This window comes from Choloepus didactylus, chromosome 21 (genome assembly GCF_015220235.1).
Source record: "Choloepus didactylus isolate mChoDid1 chromosome 21, mChoDid1.pri, whole genome shotgun sequence".
Taxonomy (NCBI): Eukaryota; Metazoa; Chordata; class Mammalia; order Pilosa; family Megalonychidae; genus Choloepus; species Choloepus didactylus.
The window spans coordinates 51,848,582-51,873,938 of record NC_051327.1 but is presented as its reverse complement, the minus strand read 5'-3'; the positions used below and the strand labels follow the sequence as shown (position 1 = coordinate 51,873,938).

Here is a 25,357-nt window from a genome sequence, read left to right as displayed (position 1 = left end):
TATCTATCTATCTCTCTATCTAGTGCAAGAGAGAAACAGACATAGGGGCACATATACATATTTGTATTTGTTTATAGACTGTGTATATGTTGGTGCTTTATACATAAAAGCAGTAAGATTTACTTTCATCCCCAAGTGCTAATTTTTGTCCCTTATGGCACACACAGAAAAAATAATTTAAAACAGAGGATATCATGGGCTTGCCGTAAAGGTTAAGCACAATCGGAAGACAAGAGGGTCAACTGAGGTTGTCTAGATTGGCTAACATGGAGAAACATTGAAGGGTGAGGGAACAGTTTAAAGATGTTCAGAGGGGCAGGAAAGCATGTCCCAGTCCTACAAAGAATGCACCCTTTATCAGTTTCATTCATGCCCAAGGCCATTCAGTTGTGTTCAGAAACCATCTATCAGTTCCATTTATGCCCAAGCCTATTCAGCTGGTAAGTTTCAGACTAACACTTAAGATTCTTTAGAACAAAGGATTACAATTTCAAAGAAAAGCAATGGTTTAATCCATAGGTCCAAGGGAATTGAAAATGAACAAATATCATAAAGAATTCCAGAAATGGTGCCATTTAAAAAAGAAAGACTGCTTATAAACATGAGACCTATATCAATTTAGATGTTTGAAATAAAAAAATCACACACTTAATTGGCTATTTATTCATATCAAATATAATTACATGGTTAGACAGAAGTGGAAGAAGTATTAGATGATATGATGGGGGTAATAGATGACATGATGGAGGTAATGGAAAAATTCAACATACCAATAAATTTTATTTCCTTTTCTTTAGACTTCATTAGAAGCTAAGAAAATAAAATGGTAAAGAAAAACTATATGTCTGTGACAGTTTATCGTCTTGGGACTTACAGATCAAGCTGAGTTGCAATCTGTCCTTCTTGCATTATTCCTATTGATCTATCTTATCAGAGTAATACATTAATATGATTTTGTTAATGAGAAGTGACTCAAAACTTGACACTCCAATGTATTTCTTCCTCAGTCACCTCTCCTTAGAAGATGTCTGTTAGTCCACCACTGTCACTCCTCAGATGCTAGTTAATTTCTTATCCAAGAGAAAAACCATTTCCTTCATTGGTTGTTTGATGCAATTCCACTGTTTCATTGCCCTGGTGATCACTGACTATTACATGCTTACAGTAATGGCTTCTGACTGCTACATGGCCATCTGTAAACCTTTGTTATATGGGAGTAAATTGACCAGACGTACCTGCTTCTCTCTTGTTGTTGCTCCCTATATTTATGGCTTTTCCAATGGTCTGGCCCAGACCAGTCTGATTCTTCATCTTTCCTTCTGTGGAACCAATGAGATCAACCACTTTTACTGTGCGGACCCACCCCTCCTAGTCCTCGCCTGCTCAGATACATACACCAAAGAAACTATGTTTGTGGGGGCTGTTTGCAGCCTCACTTGTTCTCTCACCGTCATCCTCATCTCTTAAATTTTCATCTTCACGGCCATCCTGGGCATCTGCTCAGCTGAGAGGAGGCACAAAGCCTCCTCCACCTGTGAGTTCCAACTGATGTTTGTCACCATATTTAACGAACTCTATTCTGCATGAATTTGAGACCCACTTCTAAGACAACTGTAGAAGAGGGGAAAATTGTAGCTTTTTTTTTTTTACATCTTTGTGAGTCCTATGTTAATTCCTTTTATCTGTAGCTTGAGGAAGAAAAAGATGTTAAAAGAGCAGTAAGGGAGTTATTCAAAAGAAAATGTTTGTTAAATAAGGCAGGCATTTTGTGGATGCAGAAAGGCAATACATCTTCAGTATCTGACCTGTTAATAAACATCTTAAATTACCAAATCACTTTCTGCCATCAAGTAGTTTGTCTTTCTTAATTCACTTATGGAAGTTGGATAATGAAATAATTTGCTAGAGTGCTATCTCAACGAGTTGAAAGCACACCCTGACAGAGGAAATCAAAGACAAAACAGAAAGTGCTTTTATTCCTCTATAAAGTTAAAAAAAAAAAAAGCAGGAGATTCCATCTTTAGTGTTCTAGTTTGCTAATGCTGCCGGAATGCAAAACACCAGAGATGGATTGGCACTTATAAAAGGGGGTTTATTTGGTTATACAGTTACAGTCTTAAGGCCATAAAGTGTCCAAGGTAATACATCAGCAATCACATACCTTCACTGGAGGATGGTCAGTGGTGTCCAGAAAACCTCTATTAGCTGGGAACGCACATGGCTCATTGTTCTGGTTTCAAAATGGCTTTCTCCCAGGACATTCCTCTCTAGGCTGCAGTTCCTCAAAAATGTCACTCTTAGTTGCTCTTGGTGTATTTGTCCTCTCTTTGCTTCTCCGGAGCAAGAGTCTGCTTTCAACGGCCATCTTCAAACTCTCTCTCACCTGCAGCCCCTGTGCTTTCTTCAAAGTGTCCCTCTTGTCTGTAGCTCCTCTTCACAAGTTCACTTTCAGCTGCACTGAGTTCCCTCTGACTTTCAGCTCATTTATATGGCTCCACTGATCAAGGCCCACGCTGAATGGGTGGGGCCATGCCTCCATGGAAATATCTCATCAGAGTTATCACCTACAGTTGGGTAGGGTTCATTTCCATGCAAATCTAATCACCACCAAAACGTCTGCCCCACAAGACTGCATCAAAGAATATGGCTTTTTCTGGGGGACATAATACATTCAAACCAGCACATTTAGTAATCGTACTGGTGCAAAGTTATGAAGACAGAATTACCACATGATATGGCAATGACAATGTATTACATTTTACAGTGCTGAATAATTTCCTAAATATTTTCTAGAAATATGCAAAACACAGCAGCTGTGTTTTTCTTCTTTTATACAGATTATATACCAAGGAAAATCTATGGGTATAACTAATATTTTTCCCTAAAAAGTCTTTGGAATGATATTTCCATACAATTACTTCCTAGTAAATCTGTTTTAACAGTTTTATTGAGACATATTCTCATAACCTACAGTCCATCCAAAATATATAATCAATGGCTCTCAGTTTCATCACATAGTTGTGCATTCATCACTACAATCAATTATAGAAGGTTGTCATTACTCAAGAAATACACATACCCCTTATCCCCTCTACTATTGACCCCTAGTTTGGTGTGGTACATTTGTTATTATTGATGAAAGAATATTAAACTATTACTATTAACTAAAGTCCATAGTTTGCAACAGGTGCGTATTTTCCCATATACCACTCTATTATTGACTCCTTGTAATTCTGACATACATTTGTTCTAGTTCATCAAAGAATATCTTTATATTTCTACTAGTAGTCACAGTCATTGTCCACCACAGGGTTCACTGTATCATACAGTCCCATGTATATTTCTCTAGATTTCTTTCTAGCAACATACATACTCCAAACTTCCCCTTTCAAAAACAATCACACACATAATTCAATGCAGATAAGTTCACACAACAAATTGTGCTGCCAATACCAATATCCATTTCCAAACATTTAAATTAAAACTAGTTAAAAATCCTGTACATATTAAACATCCACTCTCTACCCTTATTCTGTCTTTTGGTAACCTATATTCTAGATTTTAACTCTATGAGTTTATTTATTATAATTAGTCCATATTACTTGAGATCATGCAATATTCCCCTTTCTGTCTGACTTATTTCACTGAACATAATATCCTCAAGTTTCATCCATGTTGTTGCATGCTTCAGGATTTCATTCCTTCCTACTGCTGAATAATATCCCATCATATTTATATACCACATTTTGTTTTCCATTCATATGTTGATGGACACTTGGGTTGTTTCCACCTTTTGGCAATTTTGAACAATGCCGCTGTGAACATCGGTGTGCAAGTGTCTGTTCATGTCCCTGATTTCAGTTCTTTGTGTATTTACCTAGTAACGGGAATGATGTATCATATGGTAGTTCTATACTTAGCTTCCTGAGGAAAAGCCAAATTGTCTTCCACAGCAGGTACCCCATTCTAAGTCGCCACCAGCTGTGAATAAGTGTTCCTATTTCTTTTCTCCATATTCACTCCAACACTTGTAGATTCCTTTTTATTTATAGTGATGAAACTAATAGGTGTGAAATGAGAACTCAGGGTTTATATTTACATTTCCCTAATAGCTAGTGAAGTTGAGCATCTTCTCAAGTGCTTTTCAGCCATTTGTATTTCTTCATTTGAAATGTCTGTTCATGTCCTTTAAACATTTTTCAATTCAGTTGTTTGTCTTTTTATTGTTCAGATTTAGGCTCTCTTTATGTATTCTTACCAGTATGTGGTTTCCAATATATTCCAAATATATACTTCCATTAAGTAGACCGATTTTTCACATTTTCTGTCCTTTGAAGCATGGAAGTATTCATTACAAAGTGATCCCATTTACCTATTTTTTTTTCATTGACTGTGATTTGGGAGTAAGTTCTAAGAAACCACTGCCTAACACTAGATTTTTTTTTTTCATTGACTGTGATTTGGGAGTAAGTTCTAAGAAACCACTGCCTAATACTAGATCTTGTAGCTGTTTCCATAAATTTTCTTCAAAGAGCTTTTTGTTACTGCCACTTATACTTAGGTCTTTATTCCATTGTGAGTTATTTTCTGTATACTTTGTGAGATAGTTTTCCACTTTCATTCTTTGGGATATGGATATCAAGTTCTCCTAGCACCATTTTTTGAAGAGACTCTTGTTTCCTGGTTGAGGGGACTTGGGATTTTATAAAAGTCTAGTGACCATAGTCTGAGCATATATTTCTGAACTCTCAATTCAATTCCATTGATCAATATGTCTATCTTTAGATGACTAGCATGTTGTTTTGACCAATGTACATTTTTAATTTTCTTTTAAGGTCAGGAATTATGAGTCCTCCAACTTCAGTTTTCTCTTTCATGATGTTTTTTGCTCTTTGAGGCCCCCTAAACTTCCAGTGAATTTTGATAATTGGTTTTTCCATTTCTGCAAAGTTGGCTCTTGGAATTTTGATTGGTATTGGATTAAATCTGTAGATCAGCCTGGGTTCAATTCAAGTCTTAATGACATCTAGCTTTCCAGTCCATGAACACAGAATGTCTTTCCATTTATTTAGCTCTTCTTTGATTTCTTTTGGCAATGTTTTGTGATTTTCTAAATATAGGTCCTTTTAGAAACTTGGATAAGTTTATTTCTAAATATTTGATTATTTTACTTGCTTTGTAAATGGACCTTTGCCTTGATTTCTTTGTCAAATAGCTCATTACTAGTGTATTGAATCATTACGGATTTCTGCATATTGATCTTATATTTCATCATATTGCTGAACTGGATTATTAGCTCTAGTAGCTTTGTTTTATCTTTTTCAGGGCTTTCTAAATATAGGATCATGTCATCTGCAAATAGTGAAAGTTTTACTTTTCCCATTCCAATTTGGATGCTTTTTTTTTTTCTTGCCTAATTGTTCTAGCTAGAACATCAGTCACACTGAATAATAGTGGTGAATGTTAGTGTTCTTATCTTCTTCCTGATCTCAGAGGAAAGCTTTCAGTCTCTCAGCATTGAGTTTGATGTTAATTGTGTTTTTCATATATGCAATTTATCATGTTTAGGAAATTAATTTTATTGCTACCTTTCAAAATGTTTTTGTCAATAAATGATGTTGGACTTTTTGAGATGCCTTTTCTGCATTAAGTGAGAGTGTCTTATGGCTAACCCTTTTATTTCCTAAATGTGTTGTAGCACATTAATTTATTTTCTTGTATAGAGCCAGGGTTGCATACCTGAAATAAAGCCCACTTGGTCATGGAATAAAATTCTTTTAGTGTACAGTTGGATTGATTTGCAAGTATTCTGTTGAGGATTTTTGCATCTATATTCATTAGAGAGATTGTCATGTAATTTTCTTTACTTGTAATATTTTTATCAGGTTGTGGTATGTAATATTTTGGTATCAGGGTGATGTTGGCTTCATAGAATGAGTTAGGTAGTGTTCCCTCCCTGTGCCAGTTTGAATGTATTGTGTCCCCCAAATGCCATTATCTTTGTGGTCTTGTGTGGGGCAGACGTTTTTGGTGCTGGTTAGATTTGCTTGGAATGTGCCCCACCCAGCTGTGGGCAATGATTCTGATGAGATGTTTTCATGGAGGCGTGGCCCCGCCCATTCAGGGTGGGCCTTGATTGGTGGAGCTATATAAATGAGCTGACTTGGGGGGAGAAAAACGAGTGCAGCTGGGAGTGATGTTTTGAAGAGAAGCAAGCTTGCTAGAGGGGAACATCCTGGGAGAAAGCCGTTTTGAGGCCGGAGCTTTGGAGCAGACGCCAGCTGCCTTCCCAGCTAACAACGGTTTTCTGGACGCCATTGGCCAACCTCCAGTGAAGGTACCCGATTGCTGAGGTATTACCTTGGACGCTTTGTGGCCTTAAGACTGTAACTGTGTAGTGAAATAAACCCCCATTTTATAAAAGCCTATCCATCTCTGGTGTTTTGTATTCTGCAGCATTAGCAAACTAGAACAGATTTTGGTACCAGAGAAGTGGGGTGCTTTTGCTGCTGAGTTTGCAAATACCAAACATGTTGGAACGGCTTTTTAAATGGATAAGGGGAAGATTCTGGAAGAATTGTGAGGAGCTTGATAGAAAAAGCCAAAACTGCTTTAATGAGACTGTTTATGGAAATATGGACTCTAAAGATACTTCTGATGAGGATTTGAGCAGAAATGATGAATGTGTTTTTGCAAACTGGAAGAAAGGTGATCCTTGTTTTAAAGTGGCGGAGAATTTGGGAAAATTGAGTCCTGGTGTCAGATGGAAGGAAGAATCTGGAAGCAACAACCTGGAATACTTAGCTGAGGAGATCTCCAGACTACATGTGGAGGATGTATCCTGGCTTCTCCTTGCAGCTTATAGTAAAATGCGAGCAGAAAGAGATAAACTTAGAACTGAACTCTTGGGTTCAAAGAAACCAGAAGCTGATGGCTTGGAAAATTATGAGCTTCCAGGGGGTGGAATCCCAGAAGCTACAGCCCAACATGAGGATGTAACCAAACATGGAACCCAGCCACCATTTCACTACAAGCCAAGATTGGAGATGGAATTATCCAGAAAGGATTTGTGGAAGGTCCTATTGTCTGATGGCTTTGACCCCTGTATGCTTCATGCAAAGCCAACAGAATTTTTGTGAGATCTTTATAGACAGAGCCATAGCCGGTCTGGACTGGAGGAAACAGTCAAGGAAAAAATTAAAGGAAAAATCTCTTCAAAGACAGAGCCATGGAGGTTGAGGTCTGGAGTCAGGAGGTCTCGGGCTGGGAGAGCAGAGCAGCCCACATGCTTGGAAAGGGTGAGTTTGCCCTGGAGGTCAAGGGCGGGCTTTCTGCCTCGATGCTCTGGAAGAGTTTTGCCACTTCAGGTCCCAAAGAGGTTGGAGCACATTCCCAGGGAATTGGGGAGAGCCTGGCTGCCACCACACTGTTCTGAAGGGGTTGAGCGTGTGCCCCGGAGATGGAAGGGAATCCGGGAGCTGCCCCGATGTTTGAGGAGGGTGGGGCCAAGAAGGTGGTCTCCCCAATGTGTGGATATGTTGGAGTACTCACCTAAGCATTTGGAAAGGAAAGGGCTGCCGAAAAGGCCCTTAAGAAGGGTTAGGCTCCCGCTCTCTCAAGCCCCACGGATGGAACATCGTTCTGTTAATGACTCTCAGACTTTGAAATCTAATGGAGTTTGTCCTGTGGGTTTTAGGAACTGTTTTGCTCCTGTTAACCCTGTTTTCCTTACTGTTTCTCCTTATGGCAATGGAAATGTTTATCCTATGAATGTCTCTCCTTTGTATATTGGAAGCACATAACTTGTTCTAGGTTCACAGATCCACAGCTAGAGGGGAATTATGCCTTAGGACTAACCAAGCCTAAATTGATTTTGATGGGATTTTGTACTTTTGTTACTGAAATGATTTAAGTTTTTGTGATATTGTGATGAAATGAATGTATTTTGTATTTGGAAAGATAATGTCATTTTGGGTTCCAGGGGGTGGAATGTGCCAGTTTGAATGTATTGTGTCCCCCAAATGCCATTATCTTTGTGGTCTTGTGTGGGGCAGACGTTTTTGGAGCTGGTTAGATTTGCTTGGAATGTGCCCCACCCAGCTGTGGGCAATGATTCTGATGAGATGTTCTCATGGAGGCGTGGCCCCACCCATTCAGGGTGGGCCTTGATCGGTGGAGCTATATAAATGAGCTGACTCGGGGGGAGGAAAGAGAGTGCAGCTGGGAGTGATGTTTTGAAGAGAAGCAAGCTTGCTGGAGAGGAACATCCTGGGAGAAAGCCGTTTTGAGGCCGGAGCTTTGGAGCAGACGCCAGCTGCCTTCCTAGCTAGCAGAGGTTTAGAGGACGCCATTGGCCATCCTCCAGTGAAGGTACCCGATTGCTGAGGTGTTACCTTGGACGCTTTGTGGCCTTAAGACTGTAACTGTGTAGTGAAATAAACCCCCGTTTTATAAAAGTCTATCCATCTCTGGTGTTTTGCATTCCACAGCATTAGCAAACTAGGACACTCCCCTTCAACTTTTGGAAGAGTTTTATCAGGATTGGTATTAATTCTTCTTGGGATGATTGGTAGAATGCACCTGTGAAGCCATCTTGTTCTGTGCTTATCTTTGTTGGAAGGTTTTTTGATGACTGACTCAATCTCTTTAATCATGATTGGTTTGTTCGGGTTTTGTATTTCTTATTGAGTCAGTGTAGGTTGTTCCTGTGTTTCTACATTGTTCATTTCATCTACATTGTCTATTCTTAAAGCTTTTGAAGGAGTCATGAAAGCCTTCAGATGATTTCCTTTTTAACCTACATATTTCCCCATCAGTATGTGATGCCTCTTCTCCACCCTTTCATTACCCTTCTTTTTCCATAAAAAAATTTGATTCCATATTGGTGTTTTATCTACTATCTGTTTGCACTCATATGTGTGTATATATATTTGATCATATAACCTTTACATAGTTTATTACTAATTTAAATTTATGTTGTGAATTTATTTTTAGGTCCTTTACATTGTCTATTTTCAATCTATGGTGTTTACATTGTTTTTTCTCTTATTCATTTAAGACCTCTTTCTTGAAGATACACACTTCTTGTTAAATATGTACTTATGAAATTAATTTTACCATTTATTTTTTCACTGTAAACTTTTAAATGCTACTATTTCTTATTTTTAAATATTTTCAAGCTATATTTCACTTTGTTGTTTCTTTCTTTGCTCTGAGAATTTAAGTTCTTTCCCACCTATGATCTATTTGATATTTACCAATTGTTTTTATGGTTTCATTGCTTAATTTATTTTATAGTATTAGCGACATACAACCCAAGTAGAAAATAACAAAAAGACCACCTGTGTGAAAGAACTAATTATTGGTAAATCTTCACACAATACCACGTGCTGCAGATTTTTTTGAAAGTTAAAAGATATTAAAGTTGAATCCTCCTTGGCTGATTCTATTTCTTTACCCATTTCCTGCAGTAAACTCTATTATAAACTGAATGTTCTTAAGCCTATGCAGAATTTTATCATTTTAGGTGTGTATCTATAAATAGATTTATACAGTATTGTTTTCATGATTTGATACTTGATATAAATGAAAGAACTTTAGGTATCCTCTATAACTTGTTTATCCCCCATTAAACCTTGCTAATTTTATCCATGCTGTTTCATGTAACAGTAATTTTCTCTCCAATATTCTATTCCAATATATAAATATGCTACAATATCTTTCTCCCTTTTACTATTTATGAACAATCACATTGTTGCTAGTTCCTTGATAATATGAAAATTCAGCAATAAAAATCTTTGTGTAGTTCTGCATTGATTCCCCTGCAAGATTTCCTCTCAGGTACAAACTTTACTATGATTTCTGAGTTAAAAAATGTGAGGCTCGTTAAATTTACTATATATTGACAAATTGCTCTATCAGTTTACATTCCCACCAATAGAGTGTAAGTGCTTCCTTTTCTCCACATCCTTGCCAACACAATATATTGCCACTTTCAAAATGTTTGTCAGTCTGATGGATGTGAAATACATTTTCATTTCTGTTAAGCATTAGATGCTTCTTTACAAGTGAAGTTAAATATTTTTAAATATGTCTATGATAATTCAAGATTTCTCTTCTTTCAGTTGGATAACCATATTCACTGTCCACTTTAATCTAGTCATTTTATATTTTATTTTTATCCAGTTTAAATAGATTCTAATGTACTCTGTACTAGGTAGTAATCTTTCAATGTTATATGCAATGCAAATAGCATTTGTATTTCATTTTTTAGTTATAAAATATTCAGCAGTGTAGATGCCTTTCCTTTAATGGTAGATTATATTTTTCAGTCTTCTCTCTATGGTTGTTCTTTGTTTATCTTCTATAGAAAATATTTCCTATTATTAAAATATTCTCCTTTATTGTTTCCAGTATTTTTAAATTGTTTTCCATGATTAAGTCTATTGTTCCTTTAATTATAAATAGTTCAAAACAAAGTTTAATTTTTTGTAAATGAAAACATATTTCCTTTTATTGAATAATCCATACTATTCTCATGAAATTTTTAATGTGAACTCTGTCACATCTCCATGGAAACACTCAATCAAAAGATTCCAACCTAATCAATACATCTGCTCCCACAAGATTGCTTTAAAAAATATAGCTTTTGGGGGGACATAATATATCCAAACTGGCACAATCACCACAATTCTTTTTATTTTCCTGTGGTTTCTTAAACACACTAATTACTCATTCCATATCATGTCCTCACAGAATGTCATTATTTCAATGTAAGGAACTGTGCTTAATAAAACACAGAGATGTCTGAGAAAGAAAATCTAAGATTTGCTATTTGTTTTCTGTATTAAATGAACATTACACATTCCTTATTTATTCACAAATATTTGTTGATCAACTATTATCTAATAGTATGTGTTCTAGATGTAGAGACCACAGTTTTGGCCCAAAAGAAGTTTACAGCCTAGTGGAGGAAATAGACACACACAGTATAATCAAACAGAGTGTGTTACCTACTTTGACAGGGAGGAGGGCAAAGTGCTACAGCCGCCTAGGAATAGAGGCAGAGGTCAAGCTCAGTTCTATGGAGGCAGAGAAGTCTTCATTTTAGAAGATTTCAATTGAAAACTTTATTTTTAATGCAATTTTATTGAGATATATTCATGCACCATAGACTCCATCCACAGTATATGATCAATGGCTCATAGATTGATCCTGTTGCTGCACATTCACCACCACAATCAATTTTAGAATCTCCTAAAAAAATGAAAAGAAAAAGAACACCGAAAATATCCCATACCTCTTATCCCTCCCAATTATTTACATATGTTTGTCTTTATTTTATTACTCATCTGCCCATACAGTCGATAAAGGGAGTTGTCAGTCACAATGTTTTCACAATCACAGGGACACACAATAAAAGCTATGTAGTTATGCAATCATCATCAAGGATCAAGGCTATTGGATTACATTTCAACAGTTTCAGATATTTCCTTCTAGCTATTCTTACACTAGAAACTAAAAAGGAACATCTATGTACTGCATAAGAATAACCTCCAGAATGACCTCTTGACTCTATTTGAAATCTCTTAGCCACTGAACTTTATTTTGTTTCATTTCCTTTCCCTTTTGGTCAAGAAGGCATTCAGGATATTTAATATCTCCACAATTTTCTCCAGTCCAGATTACTTTGCAAAACCTTTTTTATTTTCTGCCTAAAATACTCTGGGATGTATCAGGAAATTACATTAACCTGTGCAGAATAACAAGATCTCATTCGTTAATCCAGGTTCCATATAATTACACTGTTTAAACAAACTGACCATAAAGGTTAAATTTGATAGTGTGCTACAGAAAATTTAAATTCTGTGCCAAATAAACATCTCCTCTGCTCTCACACAAAAGTTGAAGTTTCAAACTACAGACAGTATCAACCTTTACCCTATATTCTGATTTACCATATTCATAACCAAGTCCTTTTCATTCATATCTCTAATTAAACTCTTCTCTTTTTCAGCTTCTTTGGCAGTGGCTATATAGAGCAATGCTGACTTTCAGAGCTGCAGAAATCTATTTTTGCTTCTTTAGCGGAAAGTTGAGGACAGAGTAGGTACCTCATAGGTTTATTTTGAAGATCCAAGTAAAATTCCTATGTGAAAGTGCCTGAAAGATAGGAGAAGCTCACCAAAGTTTCTGCTGAGTTAGTTTCACAGTCCTGCTTTTGACTTACTCTGTCCAAAGAAATTATGCCAGAAAGGACATAGCTAAGAGCTCTGAATTTTAGGAGAGGAGACAGGTTTAGTATAAAAGAAAAAGAAAACATGAAAAGGAAACCATCATCAACATTTCAAGATGAATTTTCTTCGTGTGCCTTCCATAGAACTTTAGAATAAACTCTGGTAAGTTTGAAATTACAATAATACACTGAGGCATATGATTAACTTCCTGATCCGAGTGTCCCAATTAAACCCAAGAGGGGTGATTCATGATGTAACTTTCAACTCTGCTACTCCTCAGTCCTCCTGAGATTTGTTGTAATGTGTGAGTCTCCTCCTCCTTTTTCCTGGTATAAATTCAATTACATTTCACAGATAACAGAGGATTCAGGAAAATTTCTTAATCAAAGGTTGAGATAATAGCTGCAAATCAGATTCCAAAGTAAGTCTTTGTGTTTTTACCATTTTCATTTTTAATCAAGAGGAAATTGTATTAAAGTCTTATGCTGAGGCTTACAGAACATATGCCTTTTAGTTATCAGAAAACTGCTTTTCTCTGACTCTGAAAATCAGTGGGACAGAGGAGTGCGGACTTTTGTGTATGAAACCAAACATACCCTCTGCTCAGTGGATGTGGGTAAAGAAGAAGAGAGATGAGGTCAGCTGTGGAAAGAGTTAACTATTTCTAAAAGCACTCATTTTGTGCTTACATTATGCCAGCCATTTTTCTAAGCACTTTAAATGAATTAACTATTTTATTCCTATGACAACCCAATTTCCCATTTTTTGCCTGAGAAAACAAAGACCAAACAGGTTAAATACCTTACCACTATCAGGTGTTTGTTACTGGTGGAGCCAGAATCAGTATCACAATTTGGCATTGGTTTTAGTTTCATGAAATTCTGACATCCTAAATACTAAATTATTGACTCCTTAGACTTTAAAGATATTAGACCAGAACCAGCATAATTTAATCTCATTCATTTATTTCACCAAGTTTGCAACTGAGCTAAATGTTATCCAGTTTTACTGTTTATACTATCCAATCTTACTCAGAAAGTTAGTTGGTGGCAGATGTGAGTACAGAATCCTAGTCCCACTCAGAACATATTTTCACACGAGGGAATTCTCCCAGCACAGAGAGAAAGGCTATAATGAGTTGGGGCTATAATGAGCCCCTGGCCATGCGCATCTGATCAGAAGGAAGCCCCAGTGGTGTGCAGAGCATTAGACAGTGCACAGCTCTAATGAGGGCTGACACAGCTCGGGACTGCATGGGTCAAAATTCACACAAGACATTCTGCTGACTCTGAGACTCATGTCTCAGCCTGGAAGAGCATCTGTGCACTCTTCCTTTCCTTCCACTGTCTCTGGAGAATTGGCATTATGCCCTTACCTACTTGCCCCTAAGCACCTTACCTCCTGAGTTTAATCATTTCTTCTTCATCAGCTTTTATAACATTTTGAGGTAGCCCCATCTAATCTCCTTCCCCTAAAGAGAAAATAATTTTGGAAACATGATAAGAGGAGTCAGCTTCTTTTATCTGTCATCCCTATGACCTGGAGCTATATACATCCCCGAGGGAAAATAATACTTTATTTATGTCTATTTTTTACTGCATCTCCCCATTTCCAGTAACTGAGTCAGCTGTATTTACACGGATTTTAACTCACTTTAAGGTTGCTTCTTAAAAGGTGACTTATTATTTCTTCACTGTTCATTTCAAATATATTGCTTCTCTTCACTTTTGCAGGTATAAATTGACAAAGCCATGCTCTCTCCCTGCAGTCCTTTTGGACAAATTTATTTTTGGTGTAAACCATTTCCTAAAAATATTTACATGCAGTCCTTTATGTTTTTAGTACCAGAGTTGGAACCTCAAATACTTTCCTGAAAATGTGCTTATCATAATTTGTTTTCATCTTTTTGGACAATATTCTACAGAACTATCACTTGGTGCAAAGGAACCAAGAAAAGCAACCACTCCACTCAGCACAAACATAGTGCATTTTTTAGGAGTAGGGTTGGAGAAGGAGTTCTTATACTTGTTTCAGGCTATCTGAAGTCCCTTACAGTCTTATAAGAATTCATGTATGTGAATTTATTTTGGTTGAGGATCCATAATTTCATTGGATTTCAAAGTGTTCATGGTAAAAGTAAAACAAGAGAAATCTTAAGAACCATTCTTCCAATGAATTGTTGCTTAAAGATTATTTTTTAATTCTTTCTTTATTTTGGTTCTCAAAAATAGTATTTTCTCACTAATGTGCAATTATAGAGCCTATAAAATTTATCTGAAATGCTACTCCTTTGAGATCACATGGTCACTTGGAATGAAACACTTCCTTTGTAGTTTCTTTCTCCTATCCTTTTTGTGGGCGTATATGGTGGTGGTGGGGGGTTATCTCCTTCTGTTTCTATATTCCCATTTTTAGCCTCTGGGACCAACCACTGCCTTCTTCATGGGTGTGAGACTTATGCAGTTCAATAGGGCCCTGTGTTCAGAAAGTTGGCTTAAAGCTCTTGACTTTCTTAACAAGTGTTCAACAAGGGGCCCTGCATTTTTATTTCACACTGGACTGAACAGATTACATAGCTGGTGTCAGTTCCAGATTCTACAACTCACAGCCTTGCCCAGCTGATTCTCTGTCAGCCTACTCCATCAGGTAGAGGCTTTTTATGATTGTGTCCAGGAAGATGGGAAGTTCCTTGTTCAGAAGACATTCACCTTTTATACTATCCTGACTCAGGCAACCATTTCTCCTGTGGTTATCTCTCTGTAAACATGTCCTATCAGTAACAAATTCTTTATCCTTTTGCACTTACCAGCACTTCTACTTTACTCAATTCAATCTACCTAGATCCCACACAAGTCACTGAGCTTATGAGTCAAAACCCTTTCATATCTCGAATGCAGTCTAAGTGACATTCAATGAATGAGTTTTCCTGCCAAAGAATCCCTGAAGACCATTTCTTATCGTGCCATTTTTATTGTATCTTAAACTCCCATGTCTTGAACTTTTTCTCTCATTTTTCTCTGTTTTGGTAACCAGCACCTGTTATCTCTCTGAAATTTCTTGTTACCGAGGAGGATGACAATATCACCTAATGCCACCTTGCTGCATCCACAGAAATGTTTGCTATTTTCACATTATTTACTGCTAGACAATTCTTCAAGATAAGCTTCAACTAATCTCTTACCCCTGTTTTTCATTGAACACTGTTGATAGGAAAGTCATAAGAATACATGAATCAGTCTTTCAATGAAGTGAAACATTTTCATTTTAGGGAAACTCTCATCTAGAGTTTTCTGCATTTTTCTGCATGGATTCTGAACACACACACACACACACACACACACACAGACACACACACACAAATCACTACCAGTTTCCATACAATCTTCTGTTTATTCTTCCTGGAAGAATTTATCCAAGAGATCCTTATAGCTTGTTTACTTCCTCCATTATTTTTTTTTTTTTAATACTCATGACCCAAAACACCTCATAGCTCTTTTCAGCCCTTAATTATTTTTTCCCTAGTATTTGTATGGTACTAGTATGGTATTTCTATTAATTGTGGCCCTTAGTATTCAAAAGGTAGGCTTTTCCCCTATACCATTCTGTTGTCAACTCTCTGTACCAGTGTCATGCCTATCTATATTTGTAGTGCTGATCAGCTGAAGCAAACTCTTTCAATCCTATTTGCCTTCAATACAGCTCTGATACTTACAATCCCACTAGCAGAGAATCATACCTTTAAATTCACCATCATTAACATATGTGAACATATTAGATTATCATTTTCCATCACTAGATTCTGTCTATCACTAAGTCCCAAATATTCTACAGTATAATACATTGATTTTACATTGTTTATGGAGATCATAGAAGTAGTAATAGATATCTCTCTTCTTGTGTTTGACTTACTTCACTCAGCATTATATCTTCAAGGTTCATCCATGTTGCCATATATTTCAGGATGTTGTTCTTTCTTACTGCAGCATAGTATTCCATTGTATGTATATATCACACTTTGTTTATCCACTCTTCTGTTGAAGGACATTTGGATTGTTTCCATCTCTTGATGATTGTGAACAATGCTGCTATGAACATCGGTGTATAAATGTCTGCTCATGTCACTGCTTTCATGTATTCTGGGTATATAATGACAAGTGGAAGTCCTGGATTGTAGGGTAATTCAATATTTAGTTTTCTGAGAAACTGCCAAATTCCCATCCATGGCAGCTCTTCCATTATACATTCCCACCAGGAATGAATGAGAGTTCCAATTTTTCCACATCCTCTACAGCATTTATTGTTTCCTGTTTGTTTAATGGCAGCCATTCTTATTGGTTTTGATTTGCATTTATGAAGATGAACATTTTCATGTGATTTTTAGCCATTTGTATTTCCTCTTAGGAAAAATACCTTTTCATATTTTTTTGCACATTTTATACTTGAACTGTTTGTACTATTGTTGTTGAGTTGTAGGATACATCCTCCAATTTGTTGCTTAAAAAATGTCACCTGTTCAATGAGTTCTATCTAATGTTCCTATTTAAAATTTCAGCAATTACCTTTTCCCCAAACCCCTCTTCCTTTAGTTTTCTCCATAACATTTACTGTCATTTGAAAGATCATTTACTTACTTACTTACTTGGAATACTATCTCTCTCTGCCCACTAGAATGTCAGCTCCAAAAGGAGGAATTTTTTAAGGTTTTTTTTTTTTTCATTTATTTATCAATAGTGCCTAAATGCACAGTTTGAATATTAATAAATATTTCCCTTATAAATATTTAGTTTACTATCCACAATCACTTGAGAGGGGTGAAAAATGCATTATTATTACCACTTACAAGTGGAGACATGTAGTGACTTACCCATCTCTATTAAGCAGTTAAAATGCAGAAACAATATTGCAACCAGGGTCCCTAACTGACCCCTAAGGTAAGCTTTAGTATTGCTTCTCAATATGGTATTCCCTGATGTTAGAACACATGTGATCATAGCCTATGAGTCAGCTACACAGATGTGTATACCAATAAGCTGCCCATTAGAAAATGCCTATGTGTACCAGGAAGATTAGTGACTCAACTCTGTTTTACAGGTTACAGTATTCAAAGATGACATTGTGTCCTTATCCCGACTGTTCTGTGTCATTTCATTGTTCAAGGCCTTCTGTGTCTATATATGGTATTTCCTGGCAAAGTTCAACTTTAGGAAGGCAATATATTGCAACAGAATGTAAAAAAAGTGGTTTGCAAATAAGATGAGTTGGTATCTCAGATCTTATGCCCACTAGCAGTGTGACCTTGGCCTGATTATCTGATCTTTCTGCCTTCATTTTGCTCATCTGTAAAATGGCGGTAATGCCAGTATCTACCATGTAGTGATACTGTGAGGATTAAATCTGTTATTGCATGCAATGAGCTTAGAAACTAAAACCAGTTATGTAGTGATCAATGTAATTATAAATAACTATTATGAGTTTATTCAACTAATATTCATTGAGTACATACTGTCCTGGGTACTGGAGGTACAGATGCTAATTAAGACCTCATTATTGGCCTTTCCAAGTTTATAGTAAAGTAAGATTTTGTGACTCTTTTTTGAATGTGGTAAGAATTGGGTAGGCTGGATACAGACTATAGAATTGGGAAGGCTGTATATAGTATGAGAGAAAGGACAAAAATAAAAGCACCTTGAGAGAAGAAAAAAGTTTTATGACTAGTTTGTGATGTGAGGAGAGCTTAAAAGGCTGAGGGAATAGTAATACCTTTTGATAGATATAAGCTGTGATTAATAATATGCAAAAATATAACTTATATTCTTTATTACCACATTAAGTCATGGCTACTGACCATCCTCAAAATAATGTATGAGACTTAATTTAATTTGAAGATGCTTTTTTCTTTTATTTGGTATTTGTTCATTGAACCACTGTGATTGCATTTCTCTCCAGGGGACACATACATTAGAATTCCCTCCACAATTTATTTAATATGAAGGTCTCAGCATTCCACATAAAACTTTTTGAAACAAAATACCTGTGAATCTGCTTGAAAACAAGCTTCCCAAGCAATTCCTTTGTACACTAAGACTAGCAAAGACCTTTTTTCACCTAAGTACATGATGTCATGCAAAGTTCAAGGAAAAAGAATGGGTAAAATATTGCAAGTCATTCATTCTTTCAGAAAAACACTTATTTTTCTTTCTTATTTTAAATTCAGTATAGAGTATTAAATATGTGCTGAGCAGTGATAGAACAATAATGAACTCAACTTTGTCCCTGCCTTTGAATGTTTGAAATATGTGGAGGAAAAAGCAGGTACAATATAAATAGACTTTGCTAGAAACTTAGATACAGCAAATTCAGTCTCATGTGTGAGGGGAGAAATAATGAATATTACAAAAGGAGGGTCCAGTGAACTGGGCCTTGTCCAAAAAGTACAGTTTGAGAGGCAAAGACAATTCCAAGGAGACAGTGGACATGGAGGTCATTTGTATCGATAGTTAGTGCAGGTGCAGGTAGAGGTGTAAAAATAGGCATAGCTATCACTCTCATTTCAGCTAACCCATAGATACAGGTACACAGATAAACTCTATAAGTAATTTACTACAAAGTAAAATGTAATAATAAAAGAGAAATATGAAATAATTTTGTGTAGTATACAGAAAAAGATGATTTTGGATGGCATGAGCACATTTAGAGAAAAAGAATTCAGTTGTCCTTAACATGGATTGTACCTATTCATCTTTGTTGTTTCTATTTGTTTCAAGAGCAAGCACGGAATCCCAGGATGCTCACTAAAAATGGCAGTACAATAACAGAATTCATTCTCCTGGGGCTTTCAGATCGCCCAGAACTCCAGCCTCTCCTCTTTGTGTTGTTTCTGGTTGTTTACCTAGTCACACTCTTAGGCAACCTGGGCATGATCATGCTGGTCAGAAAGGACCCTTATCTTCACACCCCCATGTACTTCTTCCTCACTAACTTAGCCTTTGTGGACTTGTGCTACACCTCGAATGCAACACCACATATGCTAATGGCTTTCTTATCTGAGAAGAAGGCCATTACCTATGCTGGCTGCTTCACTCAATGTTATGTTTTCATTGCACTCATACTTACTGAGATCTACATGTTGGCAGCAATGGCCTATGACCGTTATGTGGCCATATGCAACCCACTGTGCTACAGTGTGAAAATGTCCAGGAGAGTCTGTATCTTCCTGGTCACATTTCCTTATGTCTATGGATTCTCAGATGGTCTCTTCCAGGCCATCCTGACCTTCCACTTGACCTTCTGCAGATCCAGCATCATCAACCACTTCTACTGTGCTGACCCACCACTCATTAAGCTTTCTTGCTCTGATACTTATGTCAAGGAACATGCCATGCTCATATCAGCTGGCTTTAACCTCTCCAATTCCCTTACCATCATCCTGGTGTCCTATGCCTTTATTATTGCTGCCATCCTCAGGATCAAATCAGCTGAAGGAAGGCACAAGGCATTCTCCCCCTGTGGTTCTCACATGAAGGCTGTTACCCTATTTTATGGAACACTCTTCTGCATGTATGTGAGACCACCAACAGAAAAGACTGTTGAGGAATCTAATATAGTAGCTGTCTTCTACACATTTCTAAGCCCAGTGCTTAATCCATTGATCTATATAGTCTGTGAAACAAAGATGTAAAGCAGGCACTGAAAAATAACTTCAGATGCAATATGGTCACAATGATGGCAATGCCCCCACTTTCCATTAAACCATAATTCTAAACCTTTGGCTCAAAATCTTTGCATTGTGATGCTATTTGTTATTCTCTATGGATATGTCTCTTGTGTCTCAGCTTAAAGGCTAAGGTCCAGGTAATAAGGAGCTCCATTTTTAAATCTAGGCTACCTCTCCCCAACTTGTGGTCCATGAACCTGCAAAATCAGCATAGCCTCAGAGCTTGTTAAAAATGCAGAATCCCATTGTAACCTCTGATCTCTGTATACAAATCTGCATTTTAACCAAATCCCTAGGTGGTTTTTAAGCTTCTTACAGTTTGAGAAGCACTGTGCTAGGTCCCAAATTCTCTACTTGTGTGCCTTGGCACATTGGTGTTCTCCGATTGCTTACAAATATATATAGTATGATCATGTTCTCAGTTCAGTTCCTTGAATTTCCTTTATCCTCAGTCCCATATATTTAGAGTGGTCTTTAAGAAACACATCTTTATACACTCTATGAGTAAAAGAGAAACAATGGCTCAGGAAGGTGGTTTACTGTATCTGAAGAAAGTGCTTGTATAATGGCGGGGATAGCAATGGGAAAAGATGGTGGGGTCATACTCGAATTTGTGAATCTGGATCAAAGAGCTATAGGAACTCACCTCCTCCCTCTGAAACTCCAGCTTAGGCAGAACACTTTCTCTATAGCCTTCCTTTGTAAAACCTACAATAAATTGATGTGTGAGGAAGGACTAAACTTGAAGGAAAATAGAGGATTCAAAGAAGCAGTAGGACCTAAAAAATATTTGAAAATTGCTTTTATTCCTGATTATGCTTAGTTAAGTAAAACTAATTCTTTCATTCCTAAGGATAGATCTATGGAGATATGGCTGTTTATAGATCTTAAGTTTTCTGAATTTTTATATAATCAACAAAATCCCTTTAAACTAGTTAAGGCAACAAGGGGAATTTATTATGAGTATACATTTTATCTCACAACTTCCAAGGTATGGAATGTCCCTTTTTTTCTTTGTAACTAGAAACTTTAGTGTACCTCACACTCTGTATAATACTGTGGTAAAAATAAATAGCAAGTAAGATTATGAAGTTGGGTGTAAGATATGAGAAAAAGTTCAGGTCTCTTTGGCAAACCATGGAGCATTTGCACTGTCCTTCCCAGCAACTTCATACCAGATTAACAACTGAAAATCTGGACCATTTCTTCACCTAATTTCTATCTTTTATCTCACAAATCTTCTCTTATCTCCCAATATCCCCACTCATCACATTCCCTTTTCTATACACCTTACATCCCAAACATCAGGAGGTCCTATCAACTCTACCTTCAAAACATATTATAATGAATCTGAAAACCACTCATCAGTATTTTCTCTGCTACCAATGAGGTCTAAGATACAATCATCTCTAGCCTAGGCTACTGCAATGTTCTCCCTTCTTCCACACTTGAAATTCTCTATATGGCCAACACCAGCAGTGAACTCTTATAAACATATAATGTCATATTACTGATTATCTAAAATGGTCCATGTCTTTCCATCACTTGGGTTTGGGCTAAATCTAAGCACCTTACTTTACCACGGTCTGTCAGTGCCTGTGTGATATCTTCCCATCTACCTTTCCAAACTATTTTCCAACACTTCCTCCCTCAGTCCTTCTGTTCCTGCCACATGGATCTTCTAGCTGTTCCTGGAACATGCCCATCACATTACCACCTCAAGCCATTGCACTTGCCATTCCCTCCACCTAGAATACACTTTCTCCAGAGCATTGAGCAACTCCCTTCATTTGCATCTCTCTTCTAAAAACACCTCCTCTCAGAAGTATAATCTTGCCTTCTGTCTAAATTAACTCCATTCCAAATTATTCTCTATTTATGAATCATGCTTTATTTTTCCTCATATCACTTACCATTTCCTGCAATTATATCTATTTATATTTGTTGTCAATCCTCTCCCATTAAATTGTTAGCTGCATGAGGGCAGGACATTTATATGTGCCTTATCACCAGAACTCAGATGGTTCCCTGAGGCACAGTACATATTAAGTAAGGATCAGGTGAATGGATGGATGAATCATGAGGTAATTTTGCCAAGTCAGAACAGCTGCATTTTCATGGTATGTAGATTTTGTAGCTTCCTGATATAACCAGTGACTTTGTGGCCACTGAGGTTCTACAAAAAACTCATAGCTATAATGTGGGAAATGTACAGGAGTGAGCACACCTAGAAATAGGAAGATCATTGAGTAGCCACTATGTGCCACTTTGGCTTGAGTCAGGGGCACAGCATAAGACAAGTATCACTCAGATGGTTTAGTTGAAAGGGATTTAATGAAAAGATAAAGAATGGAGTAAAGTTAAATAAATCAACCAAAGGCACCTGGGGATTAATTGCAGAGAGCAATTTCCACTCCTGGGCCTGAAGGGACAAAGGGAGTGGATTCTTCACTAATGAGGGCTGGAATGAGGAAGAAGTTCCTATTTTCATCCCTAACATACAGCTGGGCATGACCTCTCCTTGGAGGGATGCAGTCATTATATCATCTTCCTAATGAATCTGGAAGAGTATGAGAAAGACATTGAGCTCCTCCTCTTTCCCTCCCACCTCTGGAATTTTGTTTTTGCCTCCCATTGGCAAACTCAGTTGGAAACTAGTCACCAAAGAGCCCTTCTGTTGTGGCTAATAGGGGTAAAACTCCAGGAGCACAAAGCAAGGCAGACAAGAATAAACATTAAATCTGAGCTGGAATTAGGAGAGTAAAGGGGAGACTCACTGAGACATCTATATTATCTATAAATAAACCTATGGATAATTATTTCTATGGTACATGATTCAGAATCAAAAAATAGGCAGCCCATGTACACTAAAACTTGATTTTACAATGGAATTTCAGAATCCAAAACTTTCTCCATATACCTTATACTATTCTTTCTTATATGTTATTAACCAAAGTACTTAATATTTCCCAAGTCAAAAAATATCAAGATATTTAAGTGTAAATTAAAATAATAAATGAGTCCTATTGTCTCACCATTCATAGGAGATTTCATTCCCTGATACTGGAGAGTGGGTAAAAATCATGTTCTCAATGCATTTGGGATTCTCAGAAGAATAAAAGGTAGTGAGTGTTCATAGTGAGAATGACTTTCTGTTAGAAATAATTAAACCATAGGTAATTGATCCCTATGTGATAATTTGGTAATAAACACATCAGGTTCTTCATGTCCATGATGTCTCTGAAAAACCACTCTCCTTTCTCAGGTAGGATTACAGATATTTTATAATTTAGAATCTAAAAAGAAATCATTAATAAACATGAAATTAAAGCCTGAAATTCATATTCTGATTAATTAATAAATGCCTCTATTAAAATGAGTAGCTAATTATGCCCTATTCTCAGAGTACAGTTATTTATAATGTTCAATAGAGTGATATTTACTTAGTAGAAAGGAAAGTATACTCATGAAGACATTCATTCCATCCACAATTATTTACTGGCTACAATTGGGAAAGCACTGTTCTAGGTACTACTCAGGCCATACCTGTAGATTAGACAAAATCCTTGACCCTAAAGATCTCACACTTCATGTTGCATCTTGTTCTGGGCTACACCTGACTCTGTCACTTAATAATAATAATAGTAGATACAACTTATTAAGTGCTTACCACATAGCGTGCATATTTGCAAAGTTTTACCTGAATTAACTCCCTTGCATGGAAGGATTGGCTATTATTAACTACATTGTATGGATGAGGAAACAGAAAAAGAGATTAATAATTTGTCCAAAGCCATACAGCTAGAAACTAGAGGAGCTGGTATTTCCACCCAGAAATTCTGGCTCTGGAATATTTCCCAGTAAATATTACACCATGCTGACTCTCAATAATTAAGCATTCTTATTTTCTGTTGATTCAAGAATTAAGATAAGAGTATGGTATTCAATAATCCTTCTGATTTCTTCTGAGTTAACAAGACTATTTTTAATTATAAGGATAATATTGTATAATGTGCTGTAATGACTTCACAATGAATTGGCCACTTTTGGCTTAATTATGTATCTACCTATCTTTTCAGTCTGACTAAAGTTAATCTCTGTCTCTTTACCTCACCACCCTCCAGCACCGGCATCTTACTTTTCCTCTCTGGTTCGTTCCATCTCTTCATCTGCTAATATGTCACGAGTCCAGTGCATTCTGCTATTAACCCTCCTTAGAATCCCACACATGGCAGGGGAAACCATTGGCTGGTGAAAGGAGGTTGTTGGCTGTGCATTCGTTTTCTTGCAAAATATCTGCACTGCAAGGGATGGAGGGAGCCTCAGTCCTGGCCCTGTCCTATCATATGTTCATACTTAGACACCTGAAAAGGGTTGTAAGCCACGTTTTATTGTGTTTGCCTCTTGTTCCTTCCCTCTAGCCCAATCATGGCAACACCTGAGCTGGCACCCGGGCAATTCCCTCCCTAAAGTTTGTGGCAAATCCTTTCTGTTCTCTTAGGCAATAATCTAAGCAGTAAGTTAAAAACACAGACACCCAGGAAGATGAGTGGGGCTCAGCAAAATTCGGGATGGTACTCAGTCTTCGAGGACCCTGGGGATGCCCCAGGGATAGAGAGGCTGATCCCAAGGTGCCAAGGGATCAATGCTTGGAACAGCAGGCTGGAGACCCTGGATCCCAGGCACTGATATGCAAATCTGCTTCTTGCTTTTCTCACTTCCTTAAAAATGGGTGGTGTTTCCAGTATTCCAGCTGACAGTCCATTGGGCTGCCTGCAATGAAACTGGGATAATCTTCCCACCCCAGAGCCAAAAAGGAAAAAGCAGCTATACCCCTATTTTACAATTAGATCTCTTTTGTTAAAAAAGGAGGAAAAGTGGCAAGAAGCTCTTTATGTACAATTTTTGTGGCCTTATATCAGAAAACAATCCATGAAGGGCTCTTGCAAATTGTGTTATGCCCAGGAGGACTGACAGGAACCTCCTCCTCATGATTCTTCTTTGTGGTAGGAGACAGGTGTTTTAAATGACCATCCTTTAAGTAGCCCTCCCCCATACAATTCTGTCCCAGAAACTGAAGGGCCTCTAGAACCCCCTGGGGTCAAGACCCTGACCTCCTCAGCACCTTCCTTACCTCCACCCTATCACAGCCCAGCAGTAGTACATGCAGCGGGGCCCCTACCACCCCATGAAAAAAAAAAAAAGGGAAAGAGAATGGTATGTTTCCCATTTGGAAAGTGGCAAATGGGGACATGGAATCCATCAGCTTTCATGTTCCTTTTTCTATGGCTAATCTGGCACAGGGTAAGACACAGGGAGGTTCTCAGAGGACCCCTCCAAATTTATGGAGGAATTTACAAACCTGGTATTAGCTTTTGATTTTACGTGGGGGATGTGCAAGTCATTC

General features: G+C 37.3%; 1 pseudogene; it reads left to right on the top strand.

The window, feature by feature from the left end:
* The first annotated feature begins 823 nt into the window (after window positions 1–823).
* LOC119517930 lies at window positions 824–19,914 on the top strand (annotated as a pseudogene).
* The last annotated feature ends 5,443 nt before the right edge of the window (window positions 19,915–25,357 follow it).